A 14837-nucleotide genomic window follows, 5' to 3' on the forward strand; every position below is an offset into this window, starting at 1 on the left:
AACGATACTTGAGAGTTCAAAAGTCGAAGTACCACAAGATGAAGGCTTCTCTTCCCTTTAGTTTAGTTGTAATTGTTGAACTTTGACTTTGAAGGAATTTGGTTTTTCATGTAATGACTTTAAGCCCTTCGTGGCATTTGTGTAATGACTTAGCCATCTTGGAATTATCTATTTCGACTTTCCATTTTGGCTTCGATTGTTGTATATGAATTATTCTGTCATTATTTTTACTTCCTGAAGCACCGACCTATATTTTTTCAAATGTTTCCCGTTTACTCTTAGGACTCTTTGTTCTTCATTTTATTCTTCGATCTCGTATGCGCCATTAGAAAAGACTTAGATAATTTGTAAAGGGCCTTTCCACTTAGGGGACCATTTACCCAATGCTTTATCCTTTCGATCCGTGGGTAGGATTACTTTCCAAACTAAGTCTTCAGGCGAAAACATTTTAAGTTTAACCTTTTTATTGTATGATTTCTCTACTCTCTTTTTCTGCCTCTTTAATAACTCTAAGGCTTTTAACCTTTCTTCGTCTAAGTCAACTAAATTGTCCAACATCATGTTCTAATAGGATTCATATGGAATCTTATTTTGCCTTTGGACTCTAGTTGATTGAAGATAGATTTCGACTGGTAATACTGCACCGTGACCATATTTCAGTCGAAAAGGCGTAGTATTTGTAGCCTCTTTAGGGGAGGTTCGACATGCCCATAAAATCTGGTCCAATGTATTATGTCAATTCCTTGGCTTTTTCCCCACGTGTTTCTTAATCAATCCAATGACTACCTTATTTGCTGCTTTGACTTGACCATTTTTCTGAGCATAATAAGGTGTAAATGTCAATAGCTTGAACCCCATTTCTTTAGCAAACTCTTGAACCCTTCGGCCAGTGAAAACTGATCCTTGATCAGTTGCAATAGTTTCTGGGATTCCAAACCTATAAATGATGTGCCTTTGGATGAATTCAGTCACTGCTTCTTGATCAATATTCGTCAAAGGTATAGCCTCAATCCACTTTGTGAAATAATCTATACCCACTAGAATGTATCTTTGACTCTTAGATGATACTAGTCGAATTTCTCCAACTAGATCCAATGCCTAACCTCTAAAGGGCCAAGGCTTCACAATGGAGTGTAGGTTGTTTGCAGGGACATGTTGTATGCCTACATGTGTCTGGCACTCTTGGCACCCTTTAGAGAATTCAATACAATCCTTAAGCATGGTAGGCCAATACATCCCTTATCGAAAAAGCAACCATTTCATCTTATGGCCTACGTGATGTGTCCCACATGCCCTACTATGGACACTAGAGAGAGCTAAATATGCCTCAGATTCACTAAGGCATTTGAGTAAGACTCCTTCTGGCGTCTTTTTAAATAATTTATTCCCCATAATAATATAACTTAAAGAGCAATACCTGACTTTTCGTTCAGCAGATGTTGTTGGATTTTCTGAGTATTCTACTATTGGCTTTCTCTAATCTTCATCTGCCAAACTATTTATGGCTAACATCTCAAAATTCTCTTTGTCAGCATACCCTCGCTTTGTTGTTTCCAAATCTGTTGGGGATAATCTAGTTGACACAACTCTTCCTCTAACTTCAATTGCATCTTGCAAATTTTCTTTTGAAATCTTATATCCATAACAAATTTGGGCTAAGTCATTAGCCTCTTGGTTCTCAAGTCGAGGTATGTGTCGAATGCTTATCATTTCAAACCTTCGTAATAGTCTATTGGCTATTACAAAGTACATTATAATATTTTCTTTAACACACTTATACTCCTTTTTAATTTGTTTTAGAACTAACTCCGAGTCACCTATTATTTCGACTCAAGTTGCCCCCAATTCCAAAAAGATCTCAAGTCCGACTATCAAAGCCTCATATTCAGCCTCATTGTTTGAACAAAGGCCTTCAACCTTGTACTTGAATTTTGTTGTAATTTTGTTAGGAAAAATAATCAATACTCCCACATTTGTTCCATCTTTATGAATGGAACAATCAAAGTATAATTTCCAGGGTTCAAGCTCCAGATAGTTGAGGGAGTTTTAGACTATAGAGTGGTCGACTATAAAGTCTGCTACCACTTGTCCCTTAACAACCTTTAAAGGCATGAAGGTTAAAGAATACTCAGTTAAGGCCAATGCCTATTTACCGGTTTGACTATGTAAAATTAGTTTCGATAACATATGTTTAATAATGTTGAAGTGAGATGAAACATAAACATCAACTAGTTTTATATAATGCTTCGATCTTGTACATGAGAAATATAGACATAGACATAACTTTTCGACTGTATTATATCTAGTTTCTGCATCATTTAAGACTCTACTAAGATAGTAAATGGATATTTCGACTCCATTTTCATCCTCTTGAGCCAACATGCTCCCTAAAGTCATATCAGATGCATATATGTATAATCACATACTTCTATTCCTACAAGAAGGCACCAGAATTGGAGGATGAACAAGGTAGTCTTTGATCTTGTTAAAAGCATCTTGTTGTGCTTTCCCTTATTTAAAACCTTCCTTCTTGAGTCTAAGTAAAGGTGAGAAGGCTTGAGTCTTGCCACTTAAGTTTGAGATGAACCTCCTTAGGAAGTTGATCTTTCCTAGCAGCAACTACAATTCCTTCTTTGTCGATGGCGCTTTCGCTTCCATGATGGCCTTGGTTTTGTTTTAGTTAATTTCGGTTCCTTTCTTATGGACCACAAAGCCTAGAAAATCCCCAGCATATACATAAAAAGCACATTTAAGAGGATTCATCTTTAGACCATGTTTCCTCATTCTTTCGAATGATTGTTGAAGATGGTCTATATGACTTCTTCCTGAAACAGACTTAACCACAATGTTATCAATATAAAATTTCATGAAAGTTTCAATAAAGTCATGAAATATAGAGTTCATTGCTCTTTGGTAAGTTTCCCTAGTATTTTTTAGGGAAAAAGGCATCACCACCCATTCGTAGGTGCCTAAGGCTCCGGGACATCGAAGTGCCGTTTTTTGCACATCTTCATCAGCAATGAAAATTTGGTTATACCCAGAATATCCATCGAGCATACTAAGATATTTGTGCCCTGCAGCGGAATCAACAAGCATTTTTGCTATGGGCATTGGATATTCATCCTTTAGGTTTGCAACATTCAAATCTCTGAAGTCAATGTAAACCCTCAAAGTGCCATTTTTTTTAATGACTGGCACAATGTTAGCAATTCATTCGATATACCTGGTCGTACGAATGAATTCGCATTTGAGAAGCCTTTCAACCTCTTCCTTGATTTTCGACAGAACTTCAAGTATGAAACGCCTTAGAGTCTGCTTGATTGGCTTCTTCCTAGGCTTTATAGGTAACTTTAGTTCGACCAGGTCCCTTCTTAAACCCGACATCTCATCGTAATCCCAGGCAAAGCAATCCTTGTACTCCTCCATCAGCTAGATTACATCGACCTTGAGTTTTTGGCTAATTTTGGCACTTATGTATGTTGGCCTTTTGGTTGCCCCCCTCCCAGGTCGTCTCTTCTAAAGGATCTTGTGCTAGCATATTTATGTTGTTTTCCAAAAAATCCTTTGCGAAACCCAAAGGCTCGTCATCATAAATGGCGTTGAGCCTCTGGCCTTGCACTTCACCTTGAACCTTATCAGGTGGTTCTGGCTTGAAGTCTTTACTAGGACCTTCTAAGTGCGCTTCACTCCTTTTGGCTTCGATAGTCATGTATTTGACTTCAGCCTCTAAGGCTGCTTTTAATTTGTTTTTGGATATATAACCTGAAATCCTTTCCAATGTCTTTGACTCAAACATCGTCATCAAATTCACTTCCCTAATCAGTTGGTTGGACTCCTTATGTTCCTCCAAATCCCAAATCTTCCTCACCTACTACCTCCTTATTCCATTGGAAGTCTTGGGTTAGGTGTACGTAAAGGGAATATAACACATTATCAGTGAGCGTAAAGTCGAACCCTGCAGGATTTCAAGGGGCAATGTGTGCCACATGTTTTTCGAAGTGCCTTCTATCCACCTAGTTGACTTTCGCCATGTAATAACTTTGGTCCGCCTCAACATTCTCCACTACTCCATTGTTTCTCCAATTAAAATTCGTTGATGTAGTGAAAAAGGGACTGCGCCAATACCATGGATCCACTCTCGACCCAAAAGCAACTTATAGTTGGCTTTTAACGCTATGACCATAAACATAGTTGGCCTTGTAATGGTGCCAATTGTGAGGTCCACTTGGATTACCCCCATTGTAGTATCAACCTTTCCCTCATAGTTCGATAGAACCATATTATGAGGTTTAATGTCAGTATCATCTTTTCCTTTTCTTTTCAACATGTAATGCAACATTAAATTTGCATCCACTCCAACATCCATTAACATTTTATTCACTCCAATGTTTTCAACTTTTCCCCCAATAAACAAATGTTTTTCAATGGTTCTTCATTCCTTCGTCTGGCCTTTTAAAAAAGGCATTTTGCTCTTCCACGCATCCATTGTTCATCATGTAATAGCAAATTGGCCCATGCTTAGCCATTTACAAATCAGTTGCATCCTCAGGATCACCTATCTCCATAACTTGGTTGTATTCCCTGGGCAACACAGACACCATGTTACAAGTGATATCCAATGATGGCTCTGAATTTGTGTCAAAAGCATTCGTCAGCATATTGTCTTTTATTACTGCTTGGTCAGACTTCTCTCTAGATTCCTCCTTTTGAGAGGGAAAAAGCTTCCTTTCAACAGGCTTCTTCTCTTCGTTCTTGTCCCTCTTAAGGGGTACATTACTACTTGATTCAACCTTTTCCTTTTCTCCAGCCTCTCGCTCATCCTTTCTTCTTCTTTGTTGTCTCCTCCATTGAGATCATGACATAAGTTTTTTTCCTTTATAGTTTTCAGAGTGATATTCTAACTTGTTTTAGGCTTGGAATTCTTTACGGTATGCCAGTGAGGAACCTCTTTCTACTTCAAAGTTTTGCCACTTCTTATGGCCCTGCTCCCTTGTTTTGAGAGGCTTCACCCACTTACCCTTATGGGCATCAATTGTAGGCTTGAAGGTGGTTGATTTGTTGCCACATGGTCCTGGTCTTCTTCGCTTTTGCTTCCCGGGTACTCCCCTCCTATCGAAGGCAAAGCAGTTGTTAGTGTCTCTCCAGTTTCTTCTATTTTTGGCTAGTCGAACCCCCTTGACATTTTCTACTGCCTTTCTATTAAAAGATTGAGTTGTACCTTGGGCACAACATCACCTCGAATTTCTTCCTCTGGAACCGATGAAGGAATTCGACCAGGCTCTCATCTTGCTTGGGATAGGCCATTTTTACATATTCATCTTTCCCGAGGCTTTGTTCGCCAAACTCCATTGCAGTCTCTTGGTTCGCTTCGACCATGATAACCGCTAAGCTAGCACCCTCGGTAATATCTAAATCCTATAACTTAACTCTAAGGCCTTTAGTGGCCTTAGTTGTGTTGTTAATCTATATGAAACCTTCAGTAGTTTCATTTGTTGTGATCATTTGACTAGAACCCTCAGTGATTCCCTTGTTGAAGCCTTCAGTGACTCCTTGAGTGAGACCCTCAGTTGTTCCCTTGTCGGAGCCTTCAGTGACTCCTTGGTTGAAGCCTTTAGTAGCTTCGACCATTACAGCTTTCTTGGTGCATCCCTCAGACATTTCCACCATATTAACAAAACATGGTTCAATCAAATGGGTGTCTGCCACCTGGAGAGGATCTGAATCAATCCTCATTTGAGACTTCGACCTATATCCTAGCTTGAGCCTTCCATCTCTGATAGCCTTCTGCACAAGATCCCTGAACAGAAAATATTGCGAAGTTTTATGGCCTAAAAATTTATGATATTTTTAAAAACCCCTCTTTTTTCTTTGTTCTAGAGGAGGTATTTTAGCACTAGGAGGCACTATCATATGACCATCTTTATCTAATAAATTAAAAATCTCGTCACACTTGGTGATGTAGAAGATGTATGTTTTCTTAGGGAACCTATCACTCTTTTCTGGTTCGATTGGGTTTTTCCCATTCGAAGGCGCTAGGACTTTGAAAGAATAAGGTGTTCCTTGCTTTAGTTCAGCAAGGTCAACTTCGCTTTCATTGAAATTTAAAGGATCATTATACGTCTCTGGATCATATTCATCCAATTCAACATAGGCTACCCTTTCCCTCCTGTTATTCTTATTTGCCCTAGCTTTTTCATCCTTCAAGCGTTCTACCTGTCGAACCCTATCAGCCAACTGGGTCATGTCTCTTAGATATTGGGTATCCAGTTTCTTCCTAATGGAATAATCAAGCCCACTAACAGCCAATTCGACCAATTCGTGCTCAAGAACTTGTGTAAAACATATGGCCTTAAGCAAACGAAATCTATTCAAATAAGCATCTGTTGGCTCAAAGAATTTTCGTTTAACACTGGCCAATTCCTTCAAACTAATCTTCGACTGTCCCATGTAGAGTTGTTCATGGAACAATCTTTCCAACCAAGTCCAATCATGGATTGAATTCACTGGCAACATGGTGAACCACATAAAGGCATTCTTCGTAAGGTAACTTGGGAAGTATTTTATCCTTAGGTTCTCGTTATTAGCAATTTCCATGCTTCAATTAGGTACCTCGCCATGTGTTCGACAGTGGACTCATTAATGCCCCATAAAACTTAGTAAACTTGGGGACTTTCCACCTAGGGGGTAATTCTGATTGCAGAATATATTCAGACAATGGTGATGTGTAATTTGGCCTATGAAGGACAACATTCACCCCATTTCTCACCATGATTCTTTCGACCATGGCTTCCAGGTTATTATCGGCCGCCATATCATCATGTCGTATCTGATGTATGACTTTGCCAGTGTCTTGGTTCCTATTCACCATTACTACCCTCAGTTGTCTCTCCCTGATTTACCGCGTTTGCCTGGGGTACATTTCTTTGGTTTTGTTGGAATTGGTTAATGGTGGGGTCTTCTTCAAGGGCTATCCCATGATTTTCTATCATCCACTCCCTCTGGGGATGTCGAGGAGGTTGTGGGACACCAAAGAAATCAGCAATGCGTGTCATCTACACTGCCATCTGTTGGTTCGTTTGGGTAGTGTTTTGGATCAAAGGGTTAAATATTGTACCCATTTGGTTAGCCAACATTTGGACAATTTCATGGTTGCTTTTGTCCATCTGCTTCCTTATTATTGCAATAAAATTGTTGGTAAGATTGGATGTTTGGATAAGAAATCCCATCCATAAGGGTTGACTCATTCTAACCATGTTATTAATGGCTAAACCAGATCCTTGTAGTGGCGAAGTTGCGTTCACCACTGGTTTTGTAAATGTTGATGATGTATTGTGAAAATATGCCATCATCGAAGTTGGCATACCATAAGGTTGTTTGCGACCATTTAAAGGCATCGAGAATCTATGCATATAGGTCCTAAATAAGTTATTCCCCACTGGAGGGGGGGGGGGTGTCACTCATGGACCCTGCATCCCTACATAAGACAAAATGAGTCCACTTTGGGCAATCAATTACACATGCATCGTGTTGGTGTAAGCCCTAGAGGCCAATACTTTTGGTACTTGTATCGAATGATTTATTAATAATAAAAGGTTTTTTCTTTATTATGTTTGTTTAATAAAGTCCCTAGAATAGCTAGTCCGTTTAATGTATCAAGTATGACTTAATCATGAGATCACATTAAACATAAGGACATTATTCTTAAAGTATCCGTAGTCGAGCTTTATTATGAAGTGGGATAACATTAGAGCATGAAGATTATTATGTTTATAGACTGATGATCACATCTCATGGATCATGGATAAGGAGTTATCAAGTCTTAAACATAGGTATGAATATTAAGAGTAATATTTATACTGGATTGACCCGCTATGAGAATACTATATAGAATGTTATGCAAAGTGTCATAAGTTATTCTCATGGTGATAATGGTGTATACCACTCTTCGACCTGAAACCACTATGGACCCTAGATGTAGAGTCGAGTGCTTTATTGCTGATCCAACATTGTCCGTAACTGGATAATCATAAAGACAGTTGATGGGTACTCCACGAAACATGCTGAGGGACATGAGTGACCTAGATGGAATTTGCCCATCTTGCATAATAGGATAAATGTCTATGGGCCCAATATTGAACTAGACAAGGATGACACGGTCTATGCCTTGTGTTCAATATAGACATAAGGGCAAAAGGATAATTATACACATAATTATTATCACAGAAGGACTTGTCAGATCACATGACATTTTCGTGTCTTAGGTAGCAGTGATGTGTTGCTAGATACCGCTCATTGTTTATTATGTTAAATACGTGATTTAATATAATTGCCAACGCCGTGAAAACCTATAGGGTCACACACAAAGGACGAATTGATGAGAGATAGAGTAATTAAGGAATACTGTAATGTACGGTTTCCTTAAGTGAATTATAGAACATCGTAAGGTACGGTGTACTTAAATAGAATACGAAATATGGTAAGGTACCAAATACTTAAGTGATTTTGGCATATTATAAGATATGGGCCATATACACTTGAGTGGGCTTTTTAGCTTGCAGCCCACACAAGTGGTTCTATAAATAGAACCTTTGTGTAGAAACATGGTCACTCTTGCTTGCAATTTTGTTTCTCTCTCTCTCTCACTCAAAGCCTTCATTCATAGCAGCTAGCACAAAGATTGGAGGAATCCGTTCGTGTGGATGGAGTAGAGACGTTGTCATCGTTCAACGTTCGTGATCGCCACAAGAGGTAACGATTCTATCACTGATCATGCTCATTCGTAAGTGTCATACCCCAAAATTTGCCTGTTAATTTTTATGATAAATTGATTCATGCATGACATTCATTTCACATTTGCATTCATTCATTAGCATACATTCTAATATAAATTATAAATTTTAATTTATTTATTATGTGATACAGATATAAAAAATAATAATGATTTTGGTTATCTGTATGATATAAATAGATTTTATATATATAAATAAAATAGTTTTAATTTAATGATAAATAAAAATAGATTTGAATTTTAATTGTATAATTAAAATTTAAAATTAATTTTATTTGTTAAAGCTCATTAAATTATAATAACTATTTTTTACAATTTAGTGACTCATGTTCTATTTATTCATTATTTATAAATAGTATTTATTTAGTAATTCACGTTTTTTACTTAATAAAATTTATTTATAAGAATAACATTTTTTAAAAAGCCCATAAATTATAAAATAATTTTGGTTGATATAAGTAAGAATAATTTTGATTTTTTTTAAAATGATGAAAGTAAAAATAGAAATAGGTTTAAATTTTAATTCAATTATGTAACTAAAATTTAAATTAATTTTTATTTGTTAAAAGTCATTTAAATTATTCATTATTTATAATTGTATTTAATAAATATTTATTTATAATAATAGATATTTAAGACCAAATCCAAACCAAAAATATATAAATAATCATAGTATTATTTATCATATGATGGTTTTGTTTTATAAAAATAATTTTGGCTCTAATTTAATAACAAAAATTTAAATTTAAATTATGCAATTAAAGCTTTAAATTAATTTTATTTTTGGTTTATTATTAAATTGCATTTTATTATAATATAGAGAAGTGAAGTTTGAATGAGTATTCCATGCCTCACGTGGAATTTGAACTTTTGAAATACCAGTCCATGCAAAATGTTAAACCCTAAAGTATAGGAAGGGATCCAAATATTTAGCAAGGTTAAACCCTAATCCACACCATTATAAATACTTCATATGGCCGCAACGAGAGGAAAAGGACGGAAAAGAGGAGAGATACAGCAGAAGAAGATACACAAGGCAAGGCAGAAGCAAGAAGATTCACGGGCAGGGAAAAGAGAAGCAACCATAACGCACTCATAGCCTGAATAAGAACAACACACATACAGTGAGCAAGCTAGAAGAATCAAATCCCCAGTAAATGTTCATTAGGGAATTTACATCCAACATGATTACCTTGCAATACTCCTTAATTCATGCATGAATAATATTGGTTTAATATATATATTGAGATGATGTATTCATGGTTTGGTGGATGTATATATTGCTTTATGCATCTGTTCTTGATATGTCATAGCATGTTGGAGAAATTCTGTTTGCATGATTAAAGAATTATATCTGCCATTTAATTATTATTATATGAGTGTTGTTTCTAGCATGATTATGTTTATTTCACATGCTGTTATTACATAATAATGATGATGATGATATAATGGTGATAATATAAATCCTTGGTTGTCTTTAACATGTATGTGTAAGGTTTATTTTATCATTATCACTTGCAGTAAAGAGAACTAATACATGAGTAAAATAATATAAGCTTCTTGATTTGTGCATGGCTATTTTTAATATTGCATGATGATTACATATGATCTTATTTTATGTGTGTGGTTTGATATAAGATGAAGTTACATGTTTGTTATATTCACATGAAAGAAACAGCATGAGAAAAAATAAAGTAGCTTGCCGTAAGAGAGAAAGTTGTAACATGCATGGTGGTGTTGTGTCAAAATGGAAAAATCCATGTAGAATTAATATATATTTTAATGAAGGTGAATAAATAATGAATGGACCAACATGGCTCGTTGGTACCTCCCCCTCACTGCAACCTATGTTTACTCCATTTCCACTATAATTAATTCACCACTATTTTTCTATTATTAAAATAAAACCCATTAATTAATTTTCTAATTAATATATTATATTAGTTATTTAAACTAGGATATAATTTAATCTAGTTTATTAATTAAATTTTCATATATCACTTAATTAATTAAAATTGGCTGTTTTGAATAATAAAAATCTAATTATATTTTTTTTTCTCTTTTCTTTTAAAATTTCTACCAATTTAGTCTAAGTTTTTCCATAAATTCATAAAAAAAAAGTTTATATTATTATAGACCAAAAATATTCTTAATTCATTCTTAAATTTAGTTTATTTATTTCATTTGTCATGAACTTTCTATGTAATAGATTTAATTAGGATTTTTTTTATTTCTTTCTTTTTAGTTTAATTAGGTTTTATTATTTTGTATGCCATTTTAATTTTGTACTCGTTAATTAAGATTTAGATATTTTATATCCCCTTTTAAATTAGGTACCCCCATCCCGAAGCCATGTAATAGCGTGGTCTTATTTTTCGCACTTTAATTTTTCCATACTGTGAATATAACTGTCTAGATGTATGCTAATAGGATTGCATGGAAAAATAAATAATCGAACTTAGATAAATTAATTCAAGATAATATATCTAAATTCAATCATTTCCACACTTTCACCTCTAGGGTAACCCTCTCTTTGTTGCCTTACGATATTACGGTCATGTCCCGCGAATGTGGGGATACCCTTAGCAAAGACCATTTCGATTAAATCATCATCATCCCTAAACAGATAAGTCATAGTCCCTTCGATCAAAAGATCAATGTCCCTACAAGATAAATCATAGTCCCTCGAACATTGCCTTCGAATATATGACCTTGTCCCTCGAACGTTGCCTTCGAATATATGGCTTTTAATTTTGTACTCGTTAATTAAGATTTAGATATTTTATATCCCCTTTTAAATTATGTATCCCCTATCCCGAAGCCATGTAATAGCGTGGTCTTATTTTTCGCACTTTAATTTTTCCATACTGTGAATATAACTGTCTAGATGTATGCTAATAGGATTGCATGGAAAGATAAATAATCGAACTTAGATAAATTAATTCAAGATAATATATCCGAATCCAATCATTTCCACACTTTCACCTCTAGGGTAACCCTCTCTTTGTTGCCTTACGATATTACGGTCATGTCCCGCGAATGTGGGGATACCCTTAGCAAAGACCCTTTCGATTAGATCATCATCATCCCTAAACAGATAAGTCATAGTCCCTTCGATGAAAAGGTCAATGTCCCTACAAGATAAATCATAGTCCCTCGAACATTGCCTTCGAATATATGACCTTGTCCCTCGAACGTTGCCTTCGAATATATGACTTTGTCCCTCGATGACCCTTCGTTGTAGCCTACGATTAAATGATGATCGTACCTTCGAATGCTAAGGTATCCTTACAAATGTTGCCTTCAATGAGCAATCGACGACCCCACGATGTCCCTTTACATCCAAAGGATAAGACTACTTACTTCTCAATAGTAAGGACAGTTTTACCCTCCTAAGGATAGGAAATACCTATAAAGACCTTGGTTAGGTATAACTCTTAAATGCTTTCTCACAACTTAAAATACTTTTCACACCTCACACTTTTCAAAACATCTTTTAGAAAATCGCCACTTGGTATACATTCGCACCAGAATCATCGCCGAGTTATATTTTTCTAAACATATTTCAAAATCAAACGAGATAAACACTTTGTATACACTCGTACAAGAATCATTACAAAGTTAAACCCTCCTTTCAAAATATTTTCTAAACACACCACATTTCTCAAACACTTTCTCAAACAAGGAAAACATAAGTGAGTTAAGCAATTAAGAGCCCATGGATAACCATGGATACAAAGGGTGCTAACCCCTTCCCTTTGTATAATGTACCTCCCGAACTCAAAATCTAATCAAGGTATTTCCTGTTCTTTTCCGCCTTTCCTTATTGGATAAAAGAAAAGTCGGTGGCGACTCTTGCTATCCGCAACATTAGTTTTCAAAGCAAAAACACAAAGTCAGTTCACCGTATCACAGAACTGGCGACTCTGCTGGGGAATCTTAAAAAGAGAGGTTACCTTAAAGATAAGATCACTTATGTTTTCGAATTGTTTCTTTGTCTGATTTACTTTTAAGGGATTGTTTGGGTATTCTATGCTTAAGTGAAAGATCCTACACCCGGATCTAGTGTACCTTAGGTAAGTAGCAAGAGATCATCGCGACTGTCCGGCGTATACTGGAATGGTTAAAATGATGGCTACAGTTAATGTGACACTTTGGATGTCCTGATGTTCCTCATGTTTACTTGAGGAAAATTTTGGCGTCTGCGTGGTGTCATCAAAGCATTAACCAGACCTTTAGAACCCTAATTGACTCATCCTAGCCATTAGAAAGTAGTGAGATAACTGACTTCGGTTCCGACTGGGGTTGGTTGATACTCGATACTACACTCTTTGAGATTGGACTTTAGGGAAATTTTGGTCAACCGCTTGGTGTTGCACTGAAGTGGACTTAAGGAAAGGTCAATGATTTGAGATCCTTCTAGAACCCGGTTACTATTCTAGGACAGGTTGAACCAACCAAACTTCATTGGGGAGGGTACTTACCTATGGAACTCATGCAAGCCTTAAAACCTAGGAATGATTATGGTGTGACTTGTTTGTGCTTGTTACTTACTTGACATCATAACATCATAACATCATGACATCATGGCATTGTACTAACCATTTCGAGGACTTAGGGATTTAACTTTGCTCTATTTTATAGGGCTATGGCTTCCAGGAAGACCATCCGGATCAATTTTGTAGCGACCTCTCCTCAACTCAAGGATTTAGTGTCGGAACTTCCCGATCATGCTCAGTTCATCAAGAAACATGGTTATCTCCTCAATTTAGTTACCGCCGGTTTCAAGGAAGATATGATGAGAGTTCTATTCCAGTTCTTCGATCCTAAACATCATTGCTTCACCTTCCCAGATTATCAGTTGGTACCCACATTAGAAGAATTTTCCAGGTTGCTTGGGATACCTATCCTTGATCAAACACCTTTCAGTGGTTTAGAAAAGATTCTGAGGTCTGAAGAGGTTGCCGCGGCTTTACACATGACAAAGTCCGACATTGAAACTAATTGGGTAACAAGAAGTGAAGTTAAGGGTTTACTTGCCAAATTTATGATAAATAAGGCCCGAGAATTCCTAAAAGCTATGAGTGTCCATGCTTTCGAAGATGTTCTAGCATTACTAATCTATGGTTTAGTGCTATTTCCTAATCCGGATCAATTCATAGACATGAATGTTGTTAAGATATTTCTCACTCATAACCCTGTGCCCACCTTGCTTGGAGACATTTTGCATTCCCTTCACACTCGTACTATGAAAAGGCAAGGGACTCTCATGTGCTGCATACCTTTATTATCTAGGTGGTTTATTTCGCACCTTCCTCAATCAGTCTTGAAGAATGAGCAAAATTTGAAATGGTCTCAAAGGATAATGTCGCTCTCCCATTCAGACATCCATTGGTGTCCCCAACCCAAAGAAAATGTTATCATCATTGACCGTTGTGGAGAATTCTCTAACGTACCACTCCTGGGGATAAGAGGAGGTATTACTTATAATCCTGCTTTAGCCCTACGTCAGTTTGGTTATGCTCGAAGAGATGGTCCACATGAAATAATTATCCAAGGCGCTGTGTTTGACTATTACAACGATTCTCAAGGTCTCCGTCAAAGGTTTGTACGAGCTTGGGGCATGGTGAAAAGAAGTACTTTAGGATAGAAAAACTCTATTCCTATGGAACCTTATCTCAGATGGGTACGCGCCAGAGCTCGTGAGCTTATCATGCCATATCTTGCAATCGGACCTCTGATTGTTGAACCAAAAGTTGAAGGAGGTACCCCTCAGATCATTCCTTATCCAGATATGCCTACCAATGTTGAAGAATTAAAGAAATCTTGGATCCAGTTGAGAGAGGAAAGGGATACTTTTGAAGCTCAGTTCTGTGCTGAAAGGAAGAAAGTATTAGAGCTCACCAGCCAACTTAATGAGGAACGAAGTCTCAATGCATATCTCCTCCCAAAAAGAAGTCGTCCCTGGGAGGCTTGAGCTTTCATTTTCTCTTGTAATGAACATTGATTAAAGAAATTATTAATAAAAGTTCCCCTTTTTGGTGGTTTA

This window comes from Lathyrus oleraceus, chromosome 1, assembly GCF_024323335.1.
Source record: "Lathyrus oleraceus cultivar Zhongwan6 chromosome 1, CAAS_Psat_ZW6_1.0, whole genome shotgun sequence".
Taxonomy (NCBI): Eukaryota; Viridiplantae; Streptophyta; class Magnoliopsida; order Fabales; family Fabaceae; genus Lathyrus; species Lathyrus oleraceus.